The 27,685-nt window shown below is 39.3% G+C and overlaps 1 long non-coding RNA gene across 1 annotated transcript in view; it reads right to left on the reverse strand.

The window, feature by feature from the left end:
* Positions 1-2,949: 2,949 nt before the first annotated feature.
* Positions 2,950-27,685, reverse strand: part of LOC113975698 — a 47,681-nt gene continuing 22,945 nt past the window's right edge. The window contains exons 2-3 of the long non-coding RNA XR_003536892.1: positions 4,976-5,016; positions 2,950-3,081 (exon numbers count right to left, since the gene is read on the reverse strand). This is a non-coding gene — a long non-coding RNA (uncharacterized LOC113975698). The remainder of the gene's footprint in view (positions 3,082-4,975; positions 5,017-27,685) is intronic.

Raw genomic sequence — 27,685 nt, forward strand, 5'->3', positions numbered from 1 at the left:
TTTTGTCTGCATAACATACAGTGTTAGTAGATTCATCAGCCACGTGCAAAGGAAGGAAGGAAGGAAGGAAACCTCCTCCCAGACTTCAGCTGCATGCTAGGCCTTCATCCTCCTCTCATTGAGGTGAAGCTGCAGATGACAAGGCACATGAGCAGAGTTCAGCTGGGGAAGGGATCTTCAACCCAACAGACTGACACTTGTTTAGCCTGACAGACAGCTAAGTATTCTGACTATCAACAGAATTTGCAGGTACCTCCATTTAAAGAACATGCTTTAAGATGTTGTTTCAGGGAATTAATTTGAATATATATGAAAATATTTGATTGGCACTGAAAAGAAATAAATAATAACTCTACAAAACATCACAAGAATCATAAGAACAGACAAGCTTTAAATAAGTGGGCTGGACATTTTAAATAATCCAACAGTAATAAAGGTTCATACAGCCAATGTGTGAGTCAGTGGCAGAGCTGGTACTAAAACTTAGCTTTGCATCTCATGAATCAAGGGTCCCTCTAAGGCACAAAACTGTTTACTGTTTTCTACAGTAAAGCAGCTTATGTGTGTTTTCACGGTGACAGAAGAGACTGGAAACCATGCTGATCACCTAACTCTCAGTTACCAGCCAGGTCAAAAGGCAGGATGCCAAATTGGATAGATGAAATATCTATCTGTGATGACATTGCTAAAAGCACGTGAAATATATAAGTGTCTTAACAGATTTTGTAGTGGACTAGACCTCTTATTATCCAGGCAACTCAAGTAGGTGCACCATTTAAAACTACATACCAGTGAATTTCTCAGTTGATCAAAAGCAATAGTTTTATAAGTTCCTTGGCATTCCTTCATTCTTGTCTTAGCCTGAAGAATGGGAAAACCCCACACTGACACATGAGAGAGCAAGAAAACAGACACAACAAAAAGCACAGCATTGCTTAATGAATTGGGAAAGGAACCAGAATACCTGTCTTGTAGCTTTTTGTATACAAGGTCCTTCCCCCAACATCACTTAGGGAGTATGTACTTGCCCTGCTTTTCCAATTATCACACACCAAGTAACCAAGAAGTAGATTCAGTCAAGAAGCACAAAAGGTAATTTTTAATGTCCATTCTGTGCTTATCAATAGGAGCCATGTCCCACGTTTTGTCTAACTATAAGCTAAATTGTCACTTGTAGATATAAGCTAACTTTGTATAAATCAGATTTGAAGTGACTGAATCCATTTACATTTGAAGCTGCAGCAGCTTTATTAAATGGGTTCCTCATTCAGCTGCACTACCTGTACCTTTCTGCTTACCGACCTTCTCCAATACTGGTACTCTGCAATAAAGTGAAGCACCAGAAATTTAAAATAATTGAATGCAGTGAGTCTGCTCTTCACATACCCATGTCCGAAGGCAATTTCTGCCTTAGCAAAAAAAAAAAAAAGAACTGAAAAATACTTCACAATTCATTAGACATTAAAGAATTTCAATTACTCACTCGTTTCAGGAATATGATTGGTTGGTTGGATAGGTAGGCATTCCTTCTCAAAGCCTGATATGATAGGAAAAATTACTTGATCACACTAAAGTGGCTTCTGAATGCAACTTTTTTTTCAGCAGCCCATAACGTTCCGTTAGTTCTCTAGGAACGTGCTACCCTCACCACAAACACAAGGCCTGAAAATGAGTGTAAGGATAAATTAACTAAGTAAATAAAGTTTTAAGTAGATGATCCATTGAGCATAGGAGATTTTGGTTTCTCTGGAATCACTTACCCAAGCCATTGTCAGTAACAAAACTGTAATGCAATATCACATAGCATGTGAATCAGCACCTTGAAACACATTCACCTCTACACTGACAGTCGTGCACAAAGGCACTAACCTGCAGCCAGAGCTTCTCAGCCTCTGCAGAAGAAAAGGAATCATTCATTGTTTTTCTCCTTAGAGATATCCTTCCCTTATAACATTCAGACTCAAATTTCAATTTCAGACACACTAAAACACAAAGAGTGTTGATGTGTCTGAGTTCCTTTTCATTACAACTCCATTAAGAGTTTGCAGGAATATATTTAATTATCTGCCCCCCCAACGTTATTTCCAGCAGGTGGGAGTAGAACTAATCTCCTGGTTGGTTTCCATCCACAGAACATATTGAGAGCCCCAAACATAGTTGGGACACTACAAGGTATTCAGCATATTATGATATACTGCTAGTCCATATTCATCAAATCCCAAAAAAGTTTACTTCCCATTTGCAAGAAACTAGCTCCTTGAAGGTTAAGCACTATTCAAGGGAGGAAGGAGATGAGCCATCCTATAAAGGAAGTCTGTAATCAGCAATCAATACAATAAAGGAAAATATCATCATGTTGGAAAGCAGTGTGAAAGGAAACATGGAACCATTTCCTCCTAAAACCACACACTCACCATGCTATTTATTCCCAGCTGCTAAGAGTCACATTATCAGTCACATTATAAGGTGAGATCAACCCTACTGTTTCCCCTGGAACTCATGTGAAAACTTGATAGAAAATAAACTAAAGGCAAAGACATTGCGAAGTTGTCAGAGAGTTTCCAAAGAAGCATCTGCATTTTGGTGCTTTTTTCCTGAGCAGTACTCATGCCATAGACAACAGAAACCTATGCAAGCAAGGTAAGGTCACACTACCAATTATTTCTGTGAGTGGTGCCAGTGAATTGAGCAGGAAATGCACTGAGAACTGGCAGGAGGAAAGGTCATCTTCCTGTTTAATAAGAATGCTGACTGACACAAGCACTTCATTCAAGAGCCTCATGGCCGCAGAGATTAAAATGCCCCAGAGACGGAAGGACACTGAATAATTTAGGGTTTGGCAAATCCACCTCCTGAACGTTTTTGGTTGCCAAGAAAATTCACTCTGACTCACATGCAGCCATATGTATTGTTCCACGAAAGGATATGAATATGTGTAACATTGGCGGCCCATAAAAGCAGTTAAAAAAATCCAGCAGTTTTAATAGATTTCTATCTGGTCTGAAGAACAGTTCTGGTCTGCAGCCTTCCTTAGGCTTTGCTAAATGGCACTTGTCCAAAACGACCGGGCGGGTGGCCTGCCTGGGAAAAAGAGAGCAAAAGGACGGAAGCGGAGGTGACCTGGTAATGTGTCAGCAAGGAGTGGCAGGCCTGAAAAAGACTGTATGGAGCCAACATGGGATGGAGGCATATAATCAAAGGCTACTTTGCTACAACAGTTCTGCCCTGCAGAGCTTTTTTTTTTTAAATCCTGTGCAGCAGGAACCCTGAGGGAACACCACCTGACTTTCCCCGGACTGATGCTTGGTGATGGACAGTGCTGTTGACACAACTGTCAGGTTATTTCATCACAAAATTTGGTCACTTAATTGCTAAATTTAGTTCTGAATTATTTCAGAGAATGGCTGACTCTGAAGAGCTGCATGTTTGTCGAAAAGATTTACAAAGGGAACAAAACCAAGCCATAGTATTTCGGATGTTCAGACTCTCCTCTGTTAAAAACGCTTTTGGCTTTGCACATCTCTAAGATCTTCTATCTTGGACAGCAGCATGTTCTTCACATAGTCACTAGTCAAACTGCACAGCATGTCTGGGTGGTAACTGAGGTTTATAGTCCTCTAAATGGATATGTCAGTGAGAAACTGAAAAATGCTGACTCATCTAAAGCAACAAAACAAGATAATAGCAAACAATTCACATCTAGATGATAACATTTTTCTACTTTGCTTGATGTTACTCTTTTAGTTTAACTAGCAGAACTCTTCAACTCTGTTTCCAAAAATAAATCTCTTCATTCCATACATGTGGGATCTTCTCATTTTACATTGACCAGGTTTCTTGCCATTAAAAAACTGCTACATTTCAAAAACTTGCCTGCATGCCACAAGTTTCTATCTTCACTAGTTTCATGCTTTTAACAAAATTTTAAAATCCCATCCAATGAGGATATATCCCTTGCGTCTGATAACTTATCACTTCCCTAGGGTCTATGTTCCAGCTGTTGATGTCTGCCAGCATAAGGACTCAAGCATGCTAACAGTATTTGAAAGGGAGAAGAGATGAATGGACTAGACACACCATAAGCAACCAAGATACACCAATATAAAGTAGGGATAAAAGAGGTATCTACATCCCTTCAAAAGCTGGAACAGAGAAAAGATTTAAGAGCCCTTTATCTTACTGGCATGGGCAGGATTGCCCAGATCTGGAGCCCAGAAACACTGCTGTTCTTTGTAAGTAAAGGACCTCAGTCTAATTTTTTGCTGAGAAATCACTATTTGTTTTAATGTCCCCACAAACTATTTGGCAGCGGCACAAAGGTTTCTTCAGACAGCTGTGGGATATTACTGAGCACTTCATGCTCCTAGCAATGCAGTAATTCCTTAACCACTGTATAATTAAGGGCTTTGTTGAGGTTCAGTGACATATTTGCACACTTGAAGTGCTGCACCTTGTTTCATAGGTCAGATTGACATGCACCCAGAAAAAAGCCAATTTTCTAGCCAATATTTTAACTGCAAAGGTGGATTCTTTAACAGCCCTTCATGGCTGGTGGAGGTGTAGTCCACTCCCAACCTGCTCCACTTGTCCTCCCCTTGGAACAAAATCATTCTCTGCATTTGCTTTTAGTCAACGTTAAAGCCTCAGTGCTCAGAGAACTGACTTGGATTTCTCGAGGTTGGAGCAGCTAAACATTGAGCTTTTTGTTCTCAACATGCAGCGAAAGGAAAACAAAAATCCTGAGTGGGTGATTCTATCTTATTTGATCATAGTTTATAATTTCTTCCTTTGTTTCCTGTCATAGACTTCCCTGGGAAAGGAAAGAAGAAGCTTTCCCTGCCTGGTGTGTGATTTCCCTGCCCTTCTGCTGACTGATGATAATATTACACTCTATGCAAGAGGCAAAGGGGAAATGACCTGTCAGCACTCAAATAATAAGACTTGCAACTGGCACATTTCACTGCTGATGACTTACTTGTATTTGTCTCTTTAGAGCCTTTTTCACCCTGGAAAATCCTAAAAAAAGAAAAAGTAAAATACATTGAGGAATTAAAGGCTGATTCTAACAACATTTTTTTCAGGTACGTGTTTCATGAAAATCTGCCATAAAATCATGGGGATGATGCATACAAATGAGTGCAGAGGAAAGCATTGTTCTTTTTTTGTAAGTAAACTTACTGAGTACACCACACTGAAGATGGGAGGTTACATCTCTAAAATAGGCATTCAGAGAGCTGATAAAAATTTTAAACAACTTAAGTGCCAAACATGGGTCACCTTCAGTTGCCTACCTTTCTGTTGTAAGTGCCATTTCATGTTTGATGTCCCAGAAATGTAAAGATATAAGAACTAATTGAGATGTTATAAATCCTCTGCTTTTTTCCAGTTCAGCACTATCTGTTCCTTTCATATACAGATTTTTCATAAAACTTAAGGAATTTTGGCTACAGTTTTGATATATGTAGACAGAAAGATAAAATATTGTCTGAAAGGATTTTAGATGAGTTTTCAAAAAATCTCACATATAGAAAAGAAAAAAAAAAGAAAAAAGAAAACAACCATTTTGTAATTAAAGACCAGTATGCAAAGCAAAATTCAAAAGGTGCTATAATAGAGAAGTGGTGTTCTGGGCAAGTATGGGCACTCCAACCTGCTAGTACAGTAGAAACCATAGACTGACTTTTCTACGGTGACTAAAACCCCTTAAGGCTTAATGTAATTTAACCTGCTTTTCTTAAGGAAGTATGTTCAATGTAGGTTTTGGCAACATTTTGTTTTTCACACATGATGAAATAACCAGCAAAACATCCTGCCCTTTCTCACACAGATGAAATAAACTGTATTATTTTCCATGAGAGTTTTTCTACTCAGTAGAAGACTAAAAAAAAGGAAACACAGAGCAGTCTAATCTCTGTTGAAAACATGATGTTTGGTAGAATATTCATTTTTATGGGAACTGAAATGAGTGGGATTTTGCATATCCATTGTACCTGCAATGTGGGGTGTTTTTCATAACCACAAGTGCCTCCACAAACTAGGGTGACTTGAAGACTTCAGTCACACTAGTCCATGTCTTTCTGGCCTATAATGGAGGTTGGCTAAGAAAGACATAGGGCTGAAACTCATAGCATTCCCAGATGACACTTCTGATTCTGTCATGGATAATCTGCAAGACATCAGGCAACCTGCTGCAATATCTAACTCTGGATTTGGTTTATGTGTCACCTTTCCATTTATAGAAGAGGGACTTTTTAGAATAGAAAGTCTCCAGGGCAGGGAAGGTGATTTAGCAAGTAGTTGTAAATTCCCTGGCAGGTTGGAGTCCTGATATCAGCCCTGGCCTCCAGGCAAAACCTTAAAGGTAACGCAAGAGATAATAATAGACTTTGCTGCAGCTTCCTTGTGAAGCACCTGGGTGCTATCAGCGATCATTCTCTGACTCCCTTCTCTGTTTGATGGCTACTGCATTCCTTGCAAAGTGCTAAGAGTTAAATCTAATGGTGGTAGTTTTACATTCCCATATGAAAAAAAGTAAAAAATTTCTGTTGTCAAAGGCCTCACACATCTCCAGTGGAACAGTGTTACAGGTTTGTCTCAAATTAGTGTTTTAAGGTCGCTAAATCCTCTAGATGCATAAGTAATTTCTTCTGGGTCCTTGTACCAACAAAAAAGCACAGCTCAGTTCCAAACAAGTTGTTTGGAAGTGGTCAGGCAGAATGCAGCTGGAAGAACAATGATGCCTGGAACCATAGGTTGAAAACACCTTTGAAACATGGTTGTACCCAGAAAAAAAAAGACTTGGGGACTGTTATTCAAATAACAAGATCTGGAGAGATCTGAAAGAAAAGACCATATATATGACTACTTCTGAATAAGTTGTCCTAAAATATGTATTTCTATCATACAGAAGAATGTCATTTTATCTTCTATGTCTGTAATATTGCTTCTTCTAAATCCAGAAGGGCTAGGTAGAGTGATTCTGGTGTAAGATGGTGTATATAAAATCTACTGGTGTTCTAGCTTAAAATAAATGTGTAATAGTATTTTAAATTACCTGTATATAACATCAGTGTTCACATTCTCTGCCATCCACCTTCAAAACAGACATGGCATATCCTCCGAAGTGCAAGGAATCATAAACTGCTGAGTATATAATGATCTCAACATGAATGTGCTTGTAGCAGCAAAACCAGTTTCTACAGGGAGACGGAGATTCTGTGGGTGCTGCCATTGAATATTTTAATTTTCATGCGATTGCTAACTTGGGAGCCTCCCCACCCTCTGGTTGCTTGCTGAAAACAGATGTCACATGATGCTCAAGGCACTTAGTTGATTTTTTAACTTCTATTCCGTGACAAACAAAAGCTTAATACGGGAACTGGCTTTGGAGACTGCTATCTGGTGCTGAGACTGGCTTGTTCTGTGCAGCAAATACTCCAGCTGGTTAATTCTCTCCAGTTGCACTAAGCCACATCTTTTGCAGGACACACCATTCTCTTCCTGGAGAAGACTCAGTATCTTCCCTCTGAAAGCTTTAGCAAGCTACAGTTTTATTATCAGAAAACATCTGGGCCTGTGTGTATTACAACATTGTTGCTATAAGGTAGCTAGTCAAATCAATACACACTCAAAAGGAGATCAGCAAAAGTATTTTTTGGCTGGTTTTATGTATATTGAGTTCAGGTATGAATCTTTCCGGGTTCAAAGACGGAAAATCCCAGGCACTCTGCGATCCTTTGAATATCTGAGCTTTCAACTCCTTGTCTTATTAATTCTTTTATCTTATAATTTTTTCTTGCTTCCCTATGTCCTATAGGTACTGGGTTTTAGCTCCAGCCACAGCTCTACAACTGTGGAACACCTTGCGAGTAGTCAGTGGGAGAGCCCGTCTGCCTCTTTGCAGCAGGCTCTGCTATCTCTGTACCACACCTCCCATGAGTTCTGCTTCCCAGGGTGGCACCAACTCACTTGCCTTATATTTAGCTACTACCAGTCTCATGATGTTTCAGAATATCCTCAGGTAAATTTACTAACTCCTCTGTCAAACCCATGAGTCAAGCCAGACAGCTCCTACTGTCTCACATGTTTAACAGGGTTAGTCCTCAATAGTCTTTTTCGATCAGAAACCCCTGTGTATTAGATGAGACAATGGCATGTAACTTAACCCGTCAGCTCACTTGGCAAACAGCCAATAAGCCTCCAACAACCAAGGCAGAGAAATAAATGTTCCCACACAAAGCTGCAATACTCTACACTGCGAAGAGAAAGTGGATTATGAGGCCTCTCCTTTAGCAAGATCTCAGGACACAGGACAGACAGTCAAAAATTCAGAACTACTTTCTTATTGCTGGCGTATCTTCCACAGGCAGCCAGAGCTGGAAGAAGAGCTACAATCCCAACATGTTGTCAAGATGTATCAGGAAAGACTGTGGGATTTCTGTCGTTTCCATTATGTTGCCACTGTCTTCTCTCCCCTCAACTCTGTAATCTCAGTTCCCATCACAGAGATATGGGTAAAGATAGTGAGCAACTTATCATGAAAGTGCTGGCCTGGATGTTGCCAGGATCAAATATGCACTTGGCTGAGCAATGTGGGCATCTGAGAGAGATCTGCTAAAGGCAGCTGCAGCTGGGAAAGAGTTAACATTCAGTAGGAAACAAACCCATGAGAAGTAGGTGTAAAACTAAGATATGACATAGAAATATAGGAGGGTGAATTTCCTCTCTCCTGGATGTGAATCCCAGCTCATTTGTTGTTTTCCCTTCAGCCATACCTTGTCTGTTTGCATGATCCTTCCACACAGCCGTGAAGGAGGTGGGGGCTCATGAAAGGCAGGGTACATGAGGTACTGGAGAAGTGAAGTGTCTGTAGAGCAAGACAGAGGATAAGACCATTCATTTCCCTCTTTGATGGATAATCCCGCTTGCTACCCCTTTCACTCCATGTACTCCTTAGGGAGCTGGCTGGTGTGTCTATATCCAGAATCGCATGAACAGCTTTCTGCAAACCACTGTCCTGTTTTGTGTACGCGACACCAAACTCTGCTTTCATCCCAGCCCACTTTCTTTGAAAGAGCTCTCAGTCCCTCCAGCCCTCAGTGGAGACAATGATCTGCACTTTTCTCTGCTCATGCTCTCAGAATGTCTTCAGATTCCCAAATCTCTTCAGCCCCCACATAGAGCCTCTGAGGAGTCCTTCCTGGAAGCTCACACTGCTTGTATGTTAACTCCTCTCACCTGGGTGCAGGGCATGTCTGCATTAATATGTGCTCATTAGTTTATTATTTGCTTTCCAGTTTCACCCATAGTCTTCAAAATTGTTTCTGAAAGATCTGACATCTCCGTTCCCTGTCTACCTTAATGGGGACTTCGACCTGGGATGCTCAAACAGGCAAAAACCCCTTATAAGACCCAGGCATGCTTTCACAATTATTCTGCCTGCCTGGAGGGGGTGTTAGGAAACATCTCAACACCAAGTGCCCTGTAAGAGAAAACAACTCCCCAGCTTTCTTAAATGTGTTAATAGGTCTACTAAAGCTGTAAAAGGGAAAAAGCTCAACAGGAAAGGCAGATGTGACCAGTTCCTTCCTTAGGCAGTCTCAATGACTTCAGCTCTGCCACTCTGAGCCAGCAAGGGCAATAGGGAAGGGAATTCAGGGGAAGTAAAGTGGGGCAATGAGCTGCACAATACAAGCACAACTTAAATGTTGCAGAACAAGACACAGGCTCAGGCAAGTCAGAGCATCACTCAGGCCTATGAGCAGCAACTGGGTGTTGCCAAAGTCCAAAAGCAGCTGCAGGCAGGTCTGCAGTGGTCACAGAATGGCAACTCAAATTTCTTAATGGCAAAGAAGATGGTATTAAATTAATGAATCTGAAATATTGTGAGAAAAAAATCAAGTATCCAGGACACTTTCAGAAAAAGAGTATACAGTTGCTACAACATTGAAAAGATCTCTATAAAAGAGTGGTAATCATTGAAAACTTCACACAGCATCTTGGCTTAAAGGAGAATATGGATTTTAGCCAAAAAAGAAAAACCTACAATAACCATTTGCCAAATACTTGTGGACTGCACTTTAAGACTTACTTATATGAAGGCTCCACTGGACACCTTTGGACAAAGCTGATGTTTCTGGTAGTGCTAGCAACATAATAACAGATATTAAGATATTTCAGAAAAATATCTACATCAGCTCTATTGATGTTGGCATTCCCTTGCAAACTCCTAAAAGGCAGACAGAGACAATTACATTATTTTCCCCAAGAAATGTGTTTTGGTTTTTTCCCTGACTGTACTGGAGCTAGCTGACTACCAGACACTTGCACACAGAGAGTCCTGTGTCTCTGAATTGACCGTCTATTAAAGAATTTCTAAATCATAATTTATATCTTACACTATTACAGAGCTCTCCAAAGCCATATTATCAATTGCTCATTGTCTTACATTTATGGGACAACTGATGTGTATTCATGAGTTACTTGGTACAGCCAAGTGCCCTCTAGCTTGCTAGCATCCTTCATCAGACATCTGCAATCAGAATACCTGATTTCAATTTTGTTTCCTTGTTTAAGGGGCACAGAAAAATGAAAAGAGCGTCAGTGGTATCAAAAGTGTTTCTTAACCACCTGGTGATGACCACCAGCAGTCCCACTGATAACTCAGAACCACAGTTTCACTTTGTTTCAAAGGACCTGTACTTTACTGAATCAAAACATAGACCCAAAGACTGAGATTTTGACCTTGCTTTGACATACTCAGTGCACCTGTAAAGGAAATAAATCTCCTTCAGATTTGCAAACCCAGAAGTAAGCACTCTGCATAGCTATTTGCTTAACTAACCCAGCCAAAGGAAAAATTTGCCTGAAGGAACATGTCAGCAGTTTGCTGAACAAAGGCTGCTTATGTTCCAGATGAATTTCCAGCCTTTTTCTGATTAAATCCCTGACAAATACTTCACAGACTAATTTCAGTTTGTGAAACAGGTTCTGACTATGATGGTTCATCATTATTTCAATTGTTAGATTCCCAGCTCTGTGTAAGAGCTGAGAACATTCAGTACGTAATTGGACTTTCCTTTTCCACAAGTTTTGTGTTTATTTGACCACAAAACATTCGTTAAAGGTCACTTTCATAACCATGATGAAAAAATCCTTGAATCTCATATAACTCAGGCTTATATGACAATGTTGTGGCCAAAATCATAATGGTGATTTGCTATTTTTGTTGCCACATGACAGATGCCAATCCAGCTGCTCTGTTCTCCCTTCCCTCCCCCCGTGCCACCAGAAGGAGATGAGACATACAGAAGAGCTGAATATTGTAGGAAAAAAACCTGCTGTGAGCCAGATACTTTGGTCCCCCAAGTTTGCAGAGCACTGCGTGAGCGAGAGGTATCCAGATGCTGCCTTCGTATGAGCAGAACACAGTTGAAAAAGCAGCTCTGACCTCTCGTGCACTGGAATCATTCCTTTCTGTATATAAAAAGAAACAGCAAATGAGTCAGAAATGGGGAGAGAGAATATGGGAAAAGGGCAGTCATATTTCAGACCAGGAAAAGGATGGGGATGGAACACAGCTCTGTAGACCCAAGTAGCTATTCCAGCTGTCCCTGTCACTGCACCCCAGCAGCACAAGCTGAAATGGTTTCCTGCAGCACACAGCTAAAAGCCAGAAAGGCACCCTGAGAGCATCAGAGTGAACAGTAGAATTACACCCCAAAGTTCCTGTGAAAAGGAGCAAATCCTTAATCACTGCTTGTCAGTTACCCCAGCCTGCCTCACCCTTCCTTACTTAATGTTGCCTCAGGATTCTGGTAAGGAAATTAAAAAAAAAAAAATTCCTGTACTAACCACAAGTATTGTAGCACACCCAAATCCCAGGTTTAACCTTTTGCACTTGATTCTGTATATAAGAAAATGTATTTGAATTTGTAAATGTTAAAATCTGTTTTTACTCACTCCTGAACTTTGAAATGAAATATTTGTTTAAGTGTTTGTTTGGGGGTTTTGTCATACATTCACACTGGCAAATGCTGAGCTCAGAACATTGGTTTGCCATCATCCATATGGTCACAAAGTGCTGAGTTTTGCACAAAATAATTTTTTGCTTCAAAGTTTCTCAGATCTGAGTTGTTTGCACAGGTTTGCTATTCTAGGGTTGCTCACAAGTGCTGAACTATAGAAATGTTTGTTATTACATTAAAGACACCAAGTGCTAGAAGGTTATTTGGGTTTTTTTTGTTGGTTTTGGTTGGTTTGTTGTTGGGGTTTTTTTAGGTATCAATTGTACTGAAAAAAATCCAACAATTAACCAAACCCTCAAACCTGCATTAAAGCTAATGCCTTAATTAATCATCTGTTTCATTTCCCTACTTCCTTGTGGCAAACATAAAAATTGTAAAACCAAGTTATGCCATTTCCATCTAAACTGTTAGGCAGGATAAAAGAGTGGAATTACAACCATTATATGTTAAGTCTTTAATGAACAATTTTTTAAATTATCTGCAATTAACTACATAAAAATCTTAGAAGTGATAGTATTCATAAATATATATATATATAAATCTTAGAGGTGATAGTATTCTTTTTCTGATGAAAAAATATATCTCAGTTGTGTCTCAGCTGCAGGTACATTCCACTCCCATTTGCACCATGTAAACAAAGTAGCTCCGTTTAATTAAATCTTGTGGTATCCTGAAGACCATGCTTTGCCAGTCAATTAAAAGAGCTGAAAATTATAGATCAGATGCAAGTGAGTATCATATTACTTTATGGAAAGGCTCTCATCCTGAAAAAAGGGAAGATCCAGCACCCTTTATGCACTGTTAGGCATGTCAACAAGCACAGTCTTTGCCTTCCTCATTTTTAACATCCTCCAAATAAAATGAGACACTGAACAGGAATATACAGATGAGAAGCTTCATTTTAGATCTTTTGAATATAAAAGATACTAATAGAGGCAACAGTTTTTACAGAACTGTGTGCTCTGCCCCTGAGGCATTTCAATGCAAGTTGGGCATTTAAATCCCCAAGTACATATTAAAATATCACATTTAAATAAGAAAAAAGCAGCCTAAGAATGATTTACCTCAAGGGTAATTACATAAAGCAGTACAGTTAGAACTGACATAAAAGAAGCAGAGTGCTCCTATGGTAAAGTTCTTGGAATTCCTCTATAAAATTTCAAAATATTTTGAAAAAGAGGATTTGAAAGTATTGCTTCTTAATGGACAGATACATGCCTGTGGAGAAGCCCTGCCTTATACATGGACACGAGCTCTCAAAGGGATGTTTTAGAATTATGAATGCTGAGTTAGTCCCTTCTAATATATGCAAAGGCTACAGTCCTATCTCATAGCAAAGTTTGTCTTAGAATATAGAATTTTATTCTTTCCTTTAGAAGTATTTAATGACTTAGCATTACTCAAAACTACAAGACCTGAGGCTTTTCCAAATAAAGATGATGTAGTACTAACACTGTCAACAAGAAATTGCTGTCTCTATGCTGTTTTCAATTACTGTACAGTTGGAATTAATTATTATGACATCTGGTTGGTCCAATCTGTGAGATTCACTGAGTTCACTGTCTGGCAATTTGGTGGTCAAGCTCAGAGCAGCCAGCCTGTGAATGGGCACCACACCATAACATTCACCCTTTGACTGGTTTTGCAGCTAAGCTCTTTCTCTGCCATTGTCTCTTTTCAGTAATCCTCTTCCTACTGGCCAGTCTCATCTCTTTTCATGGGCTGTGCAGCTTCTGATACATTGCTGTTCAGTGCATACATTCTCACTATATGTTTCCACATTGCTCTTTTTCATTTAACATTTTCATGGAATGATGCTCGAAATATTGTGGTCTTTCTGCAGCGTTTGTGAAACACATTTCACCCAATTCCTAGTGGGAAGTGAGCCTGGATATGAGTAAACAGAATGTAACCAACCCTTCATATCAATCTCATAGTTTACATTGAACTTCTACCAACTCCAAACATATGTCTGCAGCTGACAAAGTGTTTGTCCATCATTTTAGAAATATTTACAAGAGGAAGTGATGGGTCAGGGAGAAAGTGACCTGCAGATAAAGATACCTCTGCCATTTAGATAGTTGACCTAGGACGCTCCCTCCCTCACTGTATGGAAACACTAAGAAAAGCTCAGTAGAAGAACAACTGGTTGAACTGCAACTGCACAAGCTGCCTGACAGCCCCCTCTGGCTGTGTTCATAACTGTGCTTAACTTGGAAAGCATAAGGATAACATTAGCTACTGTTGGTGATAGACCACTGGTCATTATGCTTGGGACTGTAAAGATTCTGTTACTGCTGGTGGGACTCTCTGCTTTTAAGTTCATATGGCACCACATTTAACTTCAGCCTGTGGGGCAACTTCTGAGGACAGGCTGTGTGTTCCTACCAGTACCCACCATCCAGGGCTATGTCCCTCCCTTTGGTGCAGTGAAGCTGACAGTCAGAGTGTACCCTCTCCTTGTGGCAGAGGGAAATCTGACCCCATTGTTACAATCCCGTGCACTACAACTAGGTCAGTGACTCATATTGTGACTCACTGTGGTGCCTGGTGACTATAAGCACTGCAGTGGATGCCTGTTCTTGAAAAACATTGCTGCAGAGGCCAGCACTTCACAAAACATAGTTACATGAAGTTGGTGGTACTGAACTTTAAATGCAATGTACAAAAAAATACCCAAAATCCATAGAAAAGCAGGTTCATTCCTCTCAGCTCATTCTTTGGCTCTACTGACCAATGCCCAAGAGAGAAAGACAAGACACAAGTTCAAATTTGCAATCTTCAGTTGGCAAGAGTTTGCATCCTTACTTTATCATGACATGGCACTACCCTACTGTAATATAGTGTATCATATATTGCATCAAGCAGGACCCTGATAATGACCACAGGAAGCAAAATTCTCATCTCAAATGCTTTAAAGAAAGATTTTGCTTAAATTACTGGCACTTTCAAAATACAATATTTTGTGGGTCCTGTGATTTCCTCTCTGAAGCCATGCTTCACGCCTTTTTCCAATGATCAGGAAGGTAAACAAATATAACTGAGATTCTCCACTGCTTCAATACACCAAGGAACCTTGAAGTAATAAGGCAACCATAGAAAGTCTTGCCACAAAGTTATGAAATTTGGCAATACTGACAAACTGGAGGGTGACTTGCTGCTCCCTTATAATTAGCTCATAGGAGCATCCAGCCAGGCAAGGAGACTGAGTTACTGCACAGACTCCTTTGGGTCCACTTTGTGACATGGTGTCTATGTAATAACTCAAATGTTTCCATGATTTTATTAAACATGATGACCAACCTTTGACACAGCATGAAGTCAAAATTTTGGGGTTTTTTGCTTTCTTTATTGCAACTTTCATAATTTCTGAAATGAAAATCTGTTTTTCCTCCTTGTAGTGTTCCCTGAATCTGTGGTGCTGGTGTGGAGGTGGGGGTGCAACATTGCTGGGCAGCTAATTTTAGGAATTCTTCAAATTCTGTATATTCAGCCTCTGGAGAAAGGAGTGGCTTGCATGACTTGATTGTGATTCCTTTACCTGGTTTGGGATCAGCACCTCTGACTTTCCTATGCAAGTAAGAATTGTGACATGTTCAGAAGTAAAGACCAAATAAAGGCATTCTGAGCAATGTGGTGAAGTTCTGATCTACCAGCTGCAGTCCTGACAGCTGCTTTCAAACTCTGCTAGTCAAATCCTTGGACTTTCAAGCTTGTGACAGACACATCACTTCCCCTGCAGACCACTTCCACTTATTAACAACAGGAAATGGTGTCTGAGAGAGACACGTGATTTGCCTGGAGCGCCAGCTTAGGTAGCCTGTAGGAAGGAACACTTCCTCTTCACATCAGAGCTCTTCAATATCGTGCTCTGCCATGCTGATTGTTCTCTGTTTTGAGCACTATATCTCCTTCCCACTGCAAATAACCAGCACTGAGACAGGTCCATCGTTGTAACTTTCACTTGAGAAACAAAAAACCAGAGCCCTCCAAACCATTAAAATGCAACATATATATCTGTATCTCCTTTGGAGCTACACTGAACTTGCCGGTATTTGTCAGTAACAAGTTCTTTATTAGTGTGTCCTCCACTACACTGTCACCAAGGGGCTATGGCAACATTAACGCATCTCTGCAGCGGGGCTGTTGCAATGTCTGCACAACGTGAATTCCTCTCAGGAACACAGTGATGTCAGAACTGACAATGACCAACAGCGCCTGGACAGCGGTTTGGATGACAAAACCTAGGTCAAGCAAATTTGGAATATTCTCTTGCTAAACGTAACAGACTCGTCTGTAGAAGGGAGGACACACGGTCCCCTAAAGGACACGTTCCCTAAGCCTTATCCCAAAGCTCTTTACTAACAGTGAAATAACACAACAATTATTTAGAAGCACCACCTACAATACCACTTGTGGCCTAATGTTACGTCTGACAGCTGCATTGCTATTACAATGGCTTGTTTTTACTGACTGGGTTTTCTTGGCCAAGGTGTGATTCAAGCCATAGGGAAAGGAAAAATTCTAAAAACTCTGAAATGCTGCCAGCTCTTCCTGTAAAAATATGTTCTCATGGGATGGGGAGGGGGTTCAGATGTGTAGTGATTTGACCTCTTCCTCCCCATTTCTATGAAAAGAAGTGACAGTATGTGACTAAGGAGATCAAGAAATAGAAAATGTCCACTGTGAGAAGATGGTGGGGCAATATTTGGAAGTAAGTCATTGATGATACAATGCCTGTTCTTAAAAGAATGGGTGGCTGGAAAGTGACAAGGGGTTTTTTGAACCACTTGAATAAAAAACTTGAACATGGACATAAACATAAGACAGAAAAAATTCATCCATTCTTCATTAAGCTGTTTTATTGTCTCACCTCCTGTTTTTGCTTAGCTATCATGAGTGTGAGAAGAAATATGGAAGATGGCAACAAAAATTTCCCCAAATACAAACCCTCTGCACTACATATGTTGCTGACTACATTGCAGCCACTCCACAATAAATTACCTTTACCTGAATGTCTGGCTGTCCTAATGTCAGTGAAGTGCTGGTACTTCTCCATCTGTTGCAGCATCAGCAGCCCAGCTTCATGGTATTTATGTTCAGGAGTTCTGCAACTTTATCCTCTAAATTTGCATGGCTGTGTAGGCAAACTGCTAAAAATAAACCAATTGTTTCCACTCTACCACAGGCAATATGTGATAAACAAGAATTCAAGGAGAAATTCCTAAAACTGCCAGGGTTACACAGTATCATGTATAAATACCACAGATTTTTTTTTTCAATTAGAACACTCTAAATGCATAAACTCTGGTTCAGAAATACATTTAAGCAGATTTTTCATTTCCAACACATATGACTTACAGGTAGGTCTGAAAAGACACGATTTCTTAAATCAAGACAATATGCATTTTAGTTACACAGTGCATTCCTACTATACTGATTTGATTACAAAATAATCTCAAATTTAACATTATGTTTCATTCTGGAAGGGGAAAGAGAATAATGATGAACTTTTCTCCATCTTTAGTGGTAGGGAAAACAAGAAGTATAAGATGCAGAAGCTGAGGATCAGTACAAACACTGCATTAATAAGGAAAAAGCTCTTAAAGAAGTTAGCTGGGGAGGTTTTAAGTTCCATTCACCAGAGATTTGAACACAAATATGTCTCAGGAATTTATAACTAATACTACCTCAGTGAGGAGATTACATAACTTCTCAAAGCTCCCTTTCATTTTCACATTTCTGGATCATTTTAGTCATATAGGGGAATATAAGCACAGAAGTATTATAACTTCCCTGAGCTGAGAGAGACTACAAAGAGGAAAGAGGGAACACAGATCACCGGGTTTCAGTTTCTCTCCTATAAGAGAAATCCCCACTGTGCACATAGCGCTACACAAATTGAGATGCATTTCCAAAACTCTCAGGGAAATTCCCAGCTTCCTCCTCCTTTTTATACATTATAAATTAAGTGTTAAGACTGGTGACTTAATGGTACTGAACATCAGATGAACTATGGTAATAATGCTAAATAGTCTCACAATTTTTACAGGGATTATGGATAAAGAATGTGAGGCTGCCAAGGACACATATTCCTTTGTGGTACTTGTACACTGATGAAAGAATATGTGACTCCTCTGTGTCAACATTTATAACCCAGTCTGCCCACCATGAAGAGAAGAGTCATCACAGCAGTGGCAATCTAGAGCCATACTGAAATTTCACTTTGGGCAGGGAGGCTGCTCTTTGCATTCCTTTTCTCAGTCCTGGAGAGCACAGCCTCTTCAGGCAGGCCTGCGTGGTAGACAAGTAGATTTCTTATCCTGGCAAACCAGAGGAACCTGTTTTTTGGTTTTTGTTTTAATTGCCATAGAGTTGATATGGATTGGGGTTTCACTGGGTGGGGTTTTAAAAATTAGTTTGCCCTCGACCCAGGACTGTTTAATATTTTCAAAACAGCAAGAAGGGTGGAATAGACATAATCATTATTGAACTTGCAGGGCTCAAATGCTGGTGAAGATCAGGTTAGAATTTTGGCAATTTTGGCAAACAAGAAAAAAAACTTATAACACCAGTAAATCTCTTTTGGCAAATAAAAAAGAATGAGCTTCAATGAGAAGATGGCAATGGCTGGGATACTACTGTCTCAGTAGCAGATCTGTGAGAATAGACCTCAGGGTTATAATTGTTCACAGAGTCAACAGCGTCATGGTGCTGGGAAAGAAGCAGGTATTGCACTGAAGTGCCCACATCTGAGTATGGCCTGCACAACACATGAAATAATCCTGCTTCACTCTCCACCCTGGCACTTGTAAAGCCTCAGCTGAAACACTGACAGTGGTTCTAAGTGCCAAGAAAGGCACAGACCAGCAAGAGACAAAAGGAACCCAACTAATGCACTTAAGGTTCAGGAAACACTGCATGTGAGCAGCGACCAGACACATTGTACCAGTCACAGGCAAAGGCAGGACAGGGGTGCCAGAGAAGTCTTAGAGCACATGAGGAGTGCAGAAATAAAATGTTTAAATGGCTGCGGTAGACAGGATAAGAACTAATGGATTTCATTTGCAGTGACTGTAATTCAAGTTTTCATTAGAATAAATTGATGAGGAGCATACACTGCCTCTATTATCACTGTTTTTTTTAAAGGAGGTGACCAATGTCACAGTAGAGTGACCCTGCCGTTGGACAGAGTGATGAACCTAAGGTTCCTTTGAATATGATTTGGTTTATAATTCAATGAACGAAAGAGTAACACAGGACATTGAATTGTAGATGGCTCATTCCTGAGCTTCAGACTTTCAAAGAAAACTAATCTAAAAAATTGTGTCTCAGGCGACATCATTCTCACAAGACCATGAGGATGTGAATGTTACCAATTCCTGTTATGATATGTAGCAACATAAAAATACTAACATGGGAAAAAAGAACCTCAAGCAAACCATCCTCTTCCTCTTTAATCTTGAACACAAGTTCTTTCTGTCCAACAATAAAAAAAAATCCTCTGGTTTATGCCTATTATGGAAATGGAAAAGCCTTTGACACAGTAACTGCAAATCTTTCTAACAAACATTACTCCTTCCAGAAGTTGATTCCTTGCGTAATAATCTATTACACAGCCTGAAGCCTTGGTGAGACACACTGCCTTCAGGTACCTAGGAATTAGTTAATCTTTTTAATTTGCTGTGACTGAAGGCTTATCTCATTTTCCTATGCCTCAGTCCCTATTTCCTTGGAATATTGAAGGTTAAAACAGTAACTACCAAAGAAAAATCACTAAACAGATTCATCACAATATACTTAAAACAGTCCTTTTCTTGTCAATACATAAAAAAAATAGGGAATAGGGTCGATAGTATGTTGGCTAGAATGCATATCAGCTACTCCTATTACATGCAGCTTTTTAAATTAAAAATATTTTATCAGCATTTTATTATGGTATTATTTTGAAGATGCCTCCACTAGTCATAGAATCTCAAAAAGTTCTGATAACCAGGAAAAGCACCACTCCTTGCTTTCTTTCATTAGGTAAAAATGGCTGTTACAATTCCTAAAAGATCTTCAACGACTTGCATAAGGTAAGAGATATTTAGATTCAATAAACACAATTTCCACATGAGAACATCTGAATTAAAGATCCATTTTCACAGCTGGAAATATTACTATAATGAAGGTCTTTATAAGGGCATTCCTATGCTGATTGAGGATTCAAAATAAGAAAGAAATAAAGTTTATATAAATCTCATCCAGATCCAGGGTTCAAGATACTCGGATCAAGGGATTGAACCTCATTAACCAATTACAATCCTGCAAAGAGCATGCTACAGGAGAAAAGGAAACTAACATTCCCACCATCTGCTAAGAAACTGGATTTACACAGTGCAAGCACTACAAGGAGTAGGAGAACTTGGATTCTGACAGGGAACATGGACAAAATCCTGCAGCCCGGGACCTCTTGGGTGCTTGGCTGGACAAAAGAGACAACCAGAACAGGGCTTCTACTGCCTGGAAAAATCTGTCTGACAGTTACACTTCATTCAGTTTGAAGACAGCTGTAAGACACAAATTACTGGGGTGATAACATGATGACCTTTGCTCACCTTTCTGCTTCTGAAATAACTACTCTGAATGAACTTTCCTATTTGCCTCTTCAGATCAAAGAAAGCTTGTTAACATACAAGATATTTCAAACATATGCTATGACTTAAATGTAAGGATATTATTAGACAAATTGCCAAATAGGAATGGTTTTCTAGACAAGGCCTCCAAAGTAATAAAACACAGAAATCCAAAGGTTGCAGAGGACAGACCCAGCAACCTCACTTCTGAAAACAGTGCCAAGAACAACACTGGGGATATTGACTCATGGAGAGCTGTTTAAAATCCCAAGTAAACTACTGCACATCTGCATTATATCCTGGTGAAAAAACAGACTCGGAGATTTTATCATCTTCTTTGATGAAACTCTTTAAAGTGACTCTTAGGCAGATAACAAGTAACAGAGTTTAGGAAATGCAGGACTGCATTGGCTCATGTGTTGAAGTAAGATGAAGGCAGGCAACTCATAAGCATGCCAGCTTCAACCCAGTAGCCATTTGTGCCTCTTGAGATTCACTAAACCCAAGTTTATTTGACAAAAACAAGTTGTGCCACCCATACAGAAGTTCAATCAGTAAAATTCAGATTTGTCTCAGACTTTTAAGAGCACACCTTAACTTGTGACAGTGTATTCCCAAACGCCCCTTTCAATGCAAAAGCCTTTCAGAATAGAGTCCTGCCTGAAACATCCATTTTTTCAGTATATTACCAGTATCTGAGAAGAAAGGACATTACAGGGTGGTTTATCATATTAACTGTAACAATGGCTACCACAAAAATCCCATGCTTTTGAATTCAGCAAGAAGTCTATTACAGCCCAGCAAAGGAGAGACTGCACTGTAAATGGGTTTGGTTTTAACATTCTGAAGGCTTTTTGGTTTGCAAATATTTCATGAGTCACTTCTGATTTCTCCAGATCTAGCCACTGGGCTATATAAACACATCATAACATTTTCACAAGTACCTGAAAATTATTTGAATGAGATCTCACAAACAACTGTGCTTCTGTGTGTTACAATATTTGCATGTTACAATGTTGATTCAACAAACTCCATTTGTCCTCTTCAACACATTTTTTTCTCTAGCATATTGTGATAATAATAAATTTACATCAGTAATACCAGAATTAATTGCACTCAAGATGGTTCAAACTACCACACTATATTTAATATAGTAAAGAAAAGTCCTGCATGATCAATATTATTGAGCTTTTAAAACTAGTAAAAAACCAACGTGACAGCCTTCTCCATAACCTCACAATTTATGGGATGATTATTTTATGTCCTAGGTTAGGCTATGTCTCTGAATATGTCCCCAGATTATGCAGCTTTTCCATTAATTCCATAAACATCATCATGGCTGGGCTTTGCGAACGAAGATTTGGGAAGGGCTCTACCCACGTTTCTTGCAAGCGCGTTGGTGGCTAAAAAGGCCAATACGAGAAAGGCATGTCCGGTTGCAAAAGGCACAGCAGAAAGACTCCTTAGATGGTATATTCTGCAAGGCTCGATTCTTTCTGTGTTGTCTTTTCTCCTCAAGGGTGATCCTGCGTGCTTTAATTCCATAAACAATTAACAGAAAAAGCAACAGCTGAAACCAAATCTCAGAGAAAGACTATTTCCATGACAGAACAAACCCATATAATCATGGTTTAGTTCCACATCAATGCTACAAGGATAACCATGTATGAGAGAAGAACAACAGAAGGCCCACAAAGCTATTTATTTTTTTCCATTCCAAATATTTTTTTTGTTCAAACCACAGGATCATTTAATTTCTTTAAGATATTAACATCAAAACTTTAAAACATAAAACTATATCATCTGTTTCATATTCATTCTTCATTCTAGTGACATATTCAAAGAATTCTCGAATAAGAGAAGCAAGATTTACCCTTGTAAAATCTGTATTGCTTCAAACTCTGAGAACATCATCTTTCAATGTTCCCTCTATTTTAGCTAGAGTTTCAAAAAACTGTTGAGAATAAAGGCAAGGTTTTGTGGCATAGAATGCTGAAAAATTAACCTGGGAATATTTTTCAACACAAGAGCAATACTTACTAACTGATCCTCTTCAGCAGCAATATTATTTGAAAGGCAGCACTGTTTTTAACATTCCTCTACTTCATACGAAAGTTCATTCAGAAGTTTCAGATGCTGCTTACCTCCTAACAGCACTACTTCTTTCCAAACTACCACTTTGATCAGGAACCCCTCTTCTTGATATCTCATTTTTTTAGTATATACTACAAGGAGAAGGCCTGTCTAAGACAGGTGTATCTCCAAAATTAACAGAGAAGATAGACACACCATGTTGGTTTGCGGTCATAGAAATTGTCTAAATTTCCTAATGTGTTTGCTAACATCTCATGATCCACCAGGCTCAAATCAATCATGGGCTTGTCTTTTACAATAAATTTAAGGTGGCACGTGATTCTTTTGTTTGATTTTAAAGCATTAAACACTACCTGAATTATTTGTAATATCTTCCCTCTTAACTCCTGTCAAAATGTATATTTCAGTTTACCGATTTCATCCATCAAAGACTTCTGTGTGGCTTTAGTGGCTTTTCAAACCTCACCATGCAGTCAAAATAATTCTTTGGAACCAAATGGAGCAAATGTTTTTTTCAAACTTCTGTATTTTGCTCCAATTCCTTTTAAAGGAATTTAAATTAATTGAAATCTAGCACATATGGATACAGGATCAAACACCATCCATCATACCAATGCAATGCCTCTTTGAAACAGTACAAGTGTCAAATAAATCAGGCTTCAATGCCATAAAAGTGAAGCATCAAAAAGGGCAGGCCAGATGGAAAACACCTGAAACAAAATCACAAGGTTCATAAAGGAATGTGGATATATCAGTCAAGACCTGAGGCGTAAATTCAAAGGAAAGACAAAATGCAATTTGGCTGGTGGTTAATAGCCATTAACAAACTGCAAACAACCGACTGAGAGAGACCTCAATGTACGGTATGCAGGATCTATGCAGAGGAAATGAATAAAGATGACCCTACAAGGCTGACAGTCGCATTCAGTCTTAGGTGGTACTTAAGTCACATCCTACTTTGTTTGGAAACACAGCCCACAGTTATGTAAAGCAAGACAGACTTAGCGTCAAGTCATGATTGCATAAACTTATTTACAATAGCGTAAATAAAGGAAGCGGCGTGAAAAATATGTTGAAAATCTGTCTGATTCTGTTCTCTTGCTCATGCTATTGCAATCACTTCGCTCCTGTGGTGATCAGCAAAGTCACATAGGGACAAATATGTCTAAAAATTGTTCCTTGCCATCAAAAATACTGAATATGCAAAGAAAGTTTATTTCTATGTTGCAGGCATCTGGCCTATACTCTTCTGTGGACTCAAATTCAGATAAGGTGACACCTGAGAAGAAGCAACATGGTACGTTTTCTAGGGAGATACACTAACCTGCTTCAGGAGAGCTGTGCTGTTTCCTGTATATTTGAAATGTCAAGAAGTACATCAAAGGGGAACCTTATTCTTCAGATCCTGTGTTTGGTAAAACTAAATCAATTAATATTTCACTCATCTAAGACTTGGATTTTGAATTCTTTGATAATTGGATGGAAAACTTAGTGCTTGCTCTGGCAGCAGTACTATCAGAAGAGGCACATCTCTTGATTTTTATTATCACTGTCCACTTGGGGAAGGTTGCATACTAAGCTGTACTTTCATGATATTATATCCAATGTCCTTTTCCAGATCTGGCATATCATGAAGCCTATTGGTAAAATAGGCACTTTAGGATCTGATTTACATGTCTCGACATCAATAGAAACACTGGTACTAAAAGATGCTGCACAGCAGACTCTCACTACACATTTAGGTATCTATGAAACATCAAAAGAAATTCATGCAGGGACATAATCCAAATACTGTTTTAACAGTTTTTTCCCCAGTTCATATTACTGAATTTCAGAAATTAATTCTGCATCTTTTATATATGATAAATTCAAATGTAGATTTTAAGGTATGCATTTAAGAACAAAAACCCTTGAAAGATTTTGGGTAGGTAAACCTCACACAGCTGTGTGGCTGCAAGTGCCAGATTCTATTTGTGCATGCCAGCAAAACCAAAATAATCCTATAGATTAACTCACGACAAGGCCAGTAAAGCACACAGGCTTTCAAAACTGTTGAAGAGAAGAGACAGGTCTGTTGCGTGGGCAGAACCCAGCTCCAAGCAATACAGGAATTCATAACGTTCAAGTCTGTCAGTAAGAACCTTCCTGGGGCATCAAATAAGTGGTTTACATTTCATTAGCGTTGATGGCTCTCAGAAGCCAAGGAGTTTTAACATCCATAAATCCTGTGTTGTTTTTGGTGAAGAAAAACTATGAAATCCACTAATTTAAGAGCACCTGTTCATTACTCCTTCCTGAGATTTGCAAGAGGATCAGTATTCTGTGCAACTCAGGAATACATCTGTAAGATTTACAGATTTTAACTTTGCAAATTTTCAGATAAAAAGAAATGTTCAGGTTTTATTAGAAATCTTTACCAATGGCAAGCGAGTAGGAAATTTTATAATATTTCTATGCTAGTAGAACTCTTTGTGCTGGTACTACTATGCTAGAATGGAAGAGGGTTAAGGATACTAATATATTTTATTTTGGTAAAAAAATTACTATGTACTTATTCTGCAAAGTACTCCAGATAAAAATTTCTATAATAAATTAGACCAGAGGCAGGGATTTTCTAAACAACATGAGAAATTATAAATCTCACTGAACTCCAGCTCATTCAAGTCACTTGAAATAAGCATAAAGGATTAATGCAAGAAGTGTGACAATTTTATCTTCTGAGCCTCTGTCTTTAACTGTATCATTTCCATACATGCTGAACAGTCTTTTGTGTGAAATATGTGGGATCTGTGAAATAGCAGACAGGGAGAAATGTAAAATTACCAGTATTGACAATCCTGGTTCAAAGAAAATTAGTCCAGCTTTTGATCTGGTAGTGATACTAATCATTGGAAGGAAATCCTTACCAGCAGTGGAAGAAGGGGTATCTTTCTCAGCCAAACAGCAAATACAATATCTTATTATTTTCTCATATTAAAATTAACATCTCCAGAGAAGTGGAAGTCTGATTCAGAATTTCTGTGGATTTTTTAATGACTAAAAAAGTCAGGAAAAGTGATTGGTGATACAAAAAGTATCTACTTTTCATGTTCCTATGGCATGGACAGGATACATAGGTAGAATAATGGACAGCAGAACTCTGGAAGAAAAGGGCAATGGGCTTCATGTGAGAGGTAGCAGGAGAGCTGGCAGTGTGTGTCTGCAGCCCAGAAAGCCAATTGTATCCTGGGTTGCATCCAAAGCAGCATGGCCAGCAGGGCAAGGGAGGGGATTCTGCCCCTCTCTCTGCTGTGGTGAGACCCCACCTGGAGCACTGCATCCAGCTCTGGGGTCCTCAGCAGAGGAGGAACATTGACCTGTTTGAGTGAGTCCAGAGGAGGACCACCAAGACGATTAGAGGGATGGAGCACCTCTCCAACGAGGAAAGGCTGAGAGAATTGGGATTGTTTAGCCTAGAAAAGACAAGGCTTTGGGGTGACCTAATCACAGCCTTCCAGTACCTGAAGGGAGCCTGCAAGAAGGATAGAGACTTTTTACAAGGACATGTAGTGACAGGACAAGGGGGAATGGCTTCAAACTGAGAATAGATTTAGATAGATGTTGGGAAGAATTCTTTACTGGTCAGGCACTGGCACAGGTTGCCCAGAGAAGCTGTGGATGCCTTCACCCTGGAAGTGTTCAAGGCCAGGTTGGATGGGGCTCTGATCAACCTGGTCTAGTGGAAAGTGTCCCTGCCCATGGCAGGGGGGTTGGAATTAAATGATCTTTTAGGTCCCTTCCAACCCAAACCATTCTATGGTTCTATGATTTATTGGGTACCAGAAGCAAGCAGTTCATCGTGGAAGAAGAGCAAGCACTATTTTGACCAGTGAGGAAAGCAGATAGCATAATTTCAAATTATATTTAACTTCATTCTGACAAAATCATAAAGATTCTAAAAGTTAGAACTCAACCTCCATGGACCAAAATGTCTGAACATTTACTACAACTTCAGAAGGATGCTGTTTTTATCAAAATTAAACTACTTTCTCCCAGTAGGCCCCCAACATACCTCTCTTTGTAGCAGGCACTAGCATTTCCACTGTACCTCTGCTTGTCCCAGTATGACATGATATTTGCTTTTTCCCACATGCCTCTCTTAATCCCTATTGATTTTGAGTAGTGTTTTTGCATCTAGAGTAGAGGTAAACTCCTCAATTTATATCTCCTAATTATCCTTGTATTACCCTTGTGAGGTGCTTGGGGAAGTATGTTTTCTTCTCAAAGGAAAACATTGGAATTCATTTAATATTTCCTATTAGTATCAAATTAGTTATGCCCTTAAGGCAAGAAAATGTGCAGTCTTCAGTCATCTACACTTTGAGAGCAAGAGAAAAACTAGCAGATCCTTAAACACTTCTCCTTCCCTTGCAAGACCTATCAAAATGAAAATGAGTGACTGATGGCAAAAGAATTGTTGAAATCTTTCCATCCCTTTGGATATTTGGCGTGTGAGAGATCTTCATTAAATTAACTTTGTAGAGGTTTAAAGGTATAATGAGAGACATTCATGGGCAGGAAAAGGTTCTTTACCCATCTCTCCAGCTCAGGGGCAGGAATTCTAACAGAAGTGCTACAGAAATTCTACAGAAGTTTGGGGGATTTTGCTGCTGACTCACATCCATCATCATAAACCAGCGCATGAAGACACGTAATTTTCTTAAAACATGGGCCTTGCTTACTGTAACATCTGTATTCCATGACAGTCCTTATTCTAAATAGTTGAAATTACAGATTTGTTCTTCATTTCACAGTAATGAGATCAAGACTGTCACCATTACCAGCTGCTGGTAATTTTGTCTTCCACACAAGAAGCTGTTTTTCCTAACAGGGCTCTTATTTTAGGACACTTCAACTTAAATTGAACAATATTTTGCTTGAAAAACACAGAATCTGTAAAATATCTGA

The sequence above is a fragment of the Neopelma chrysocephalum genome, unplaced genomic scaffold (genome assembly GCF_003984885.1).
Source record: "Neopelma chrysocephalum unplaced genomic scaffold, ASM398488v2 Primary Assembly neopelma1_143, whole genome shotgun sequence".
Lineage (NCBI taxonomy): Eukaryota > Metazoa > Chordata > Aves > Passeriformes > Pipridae > Neopelma > Neopelma chrysocephalum.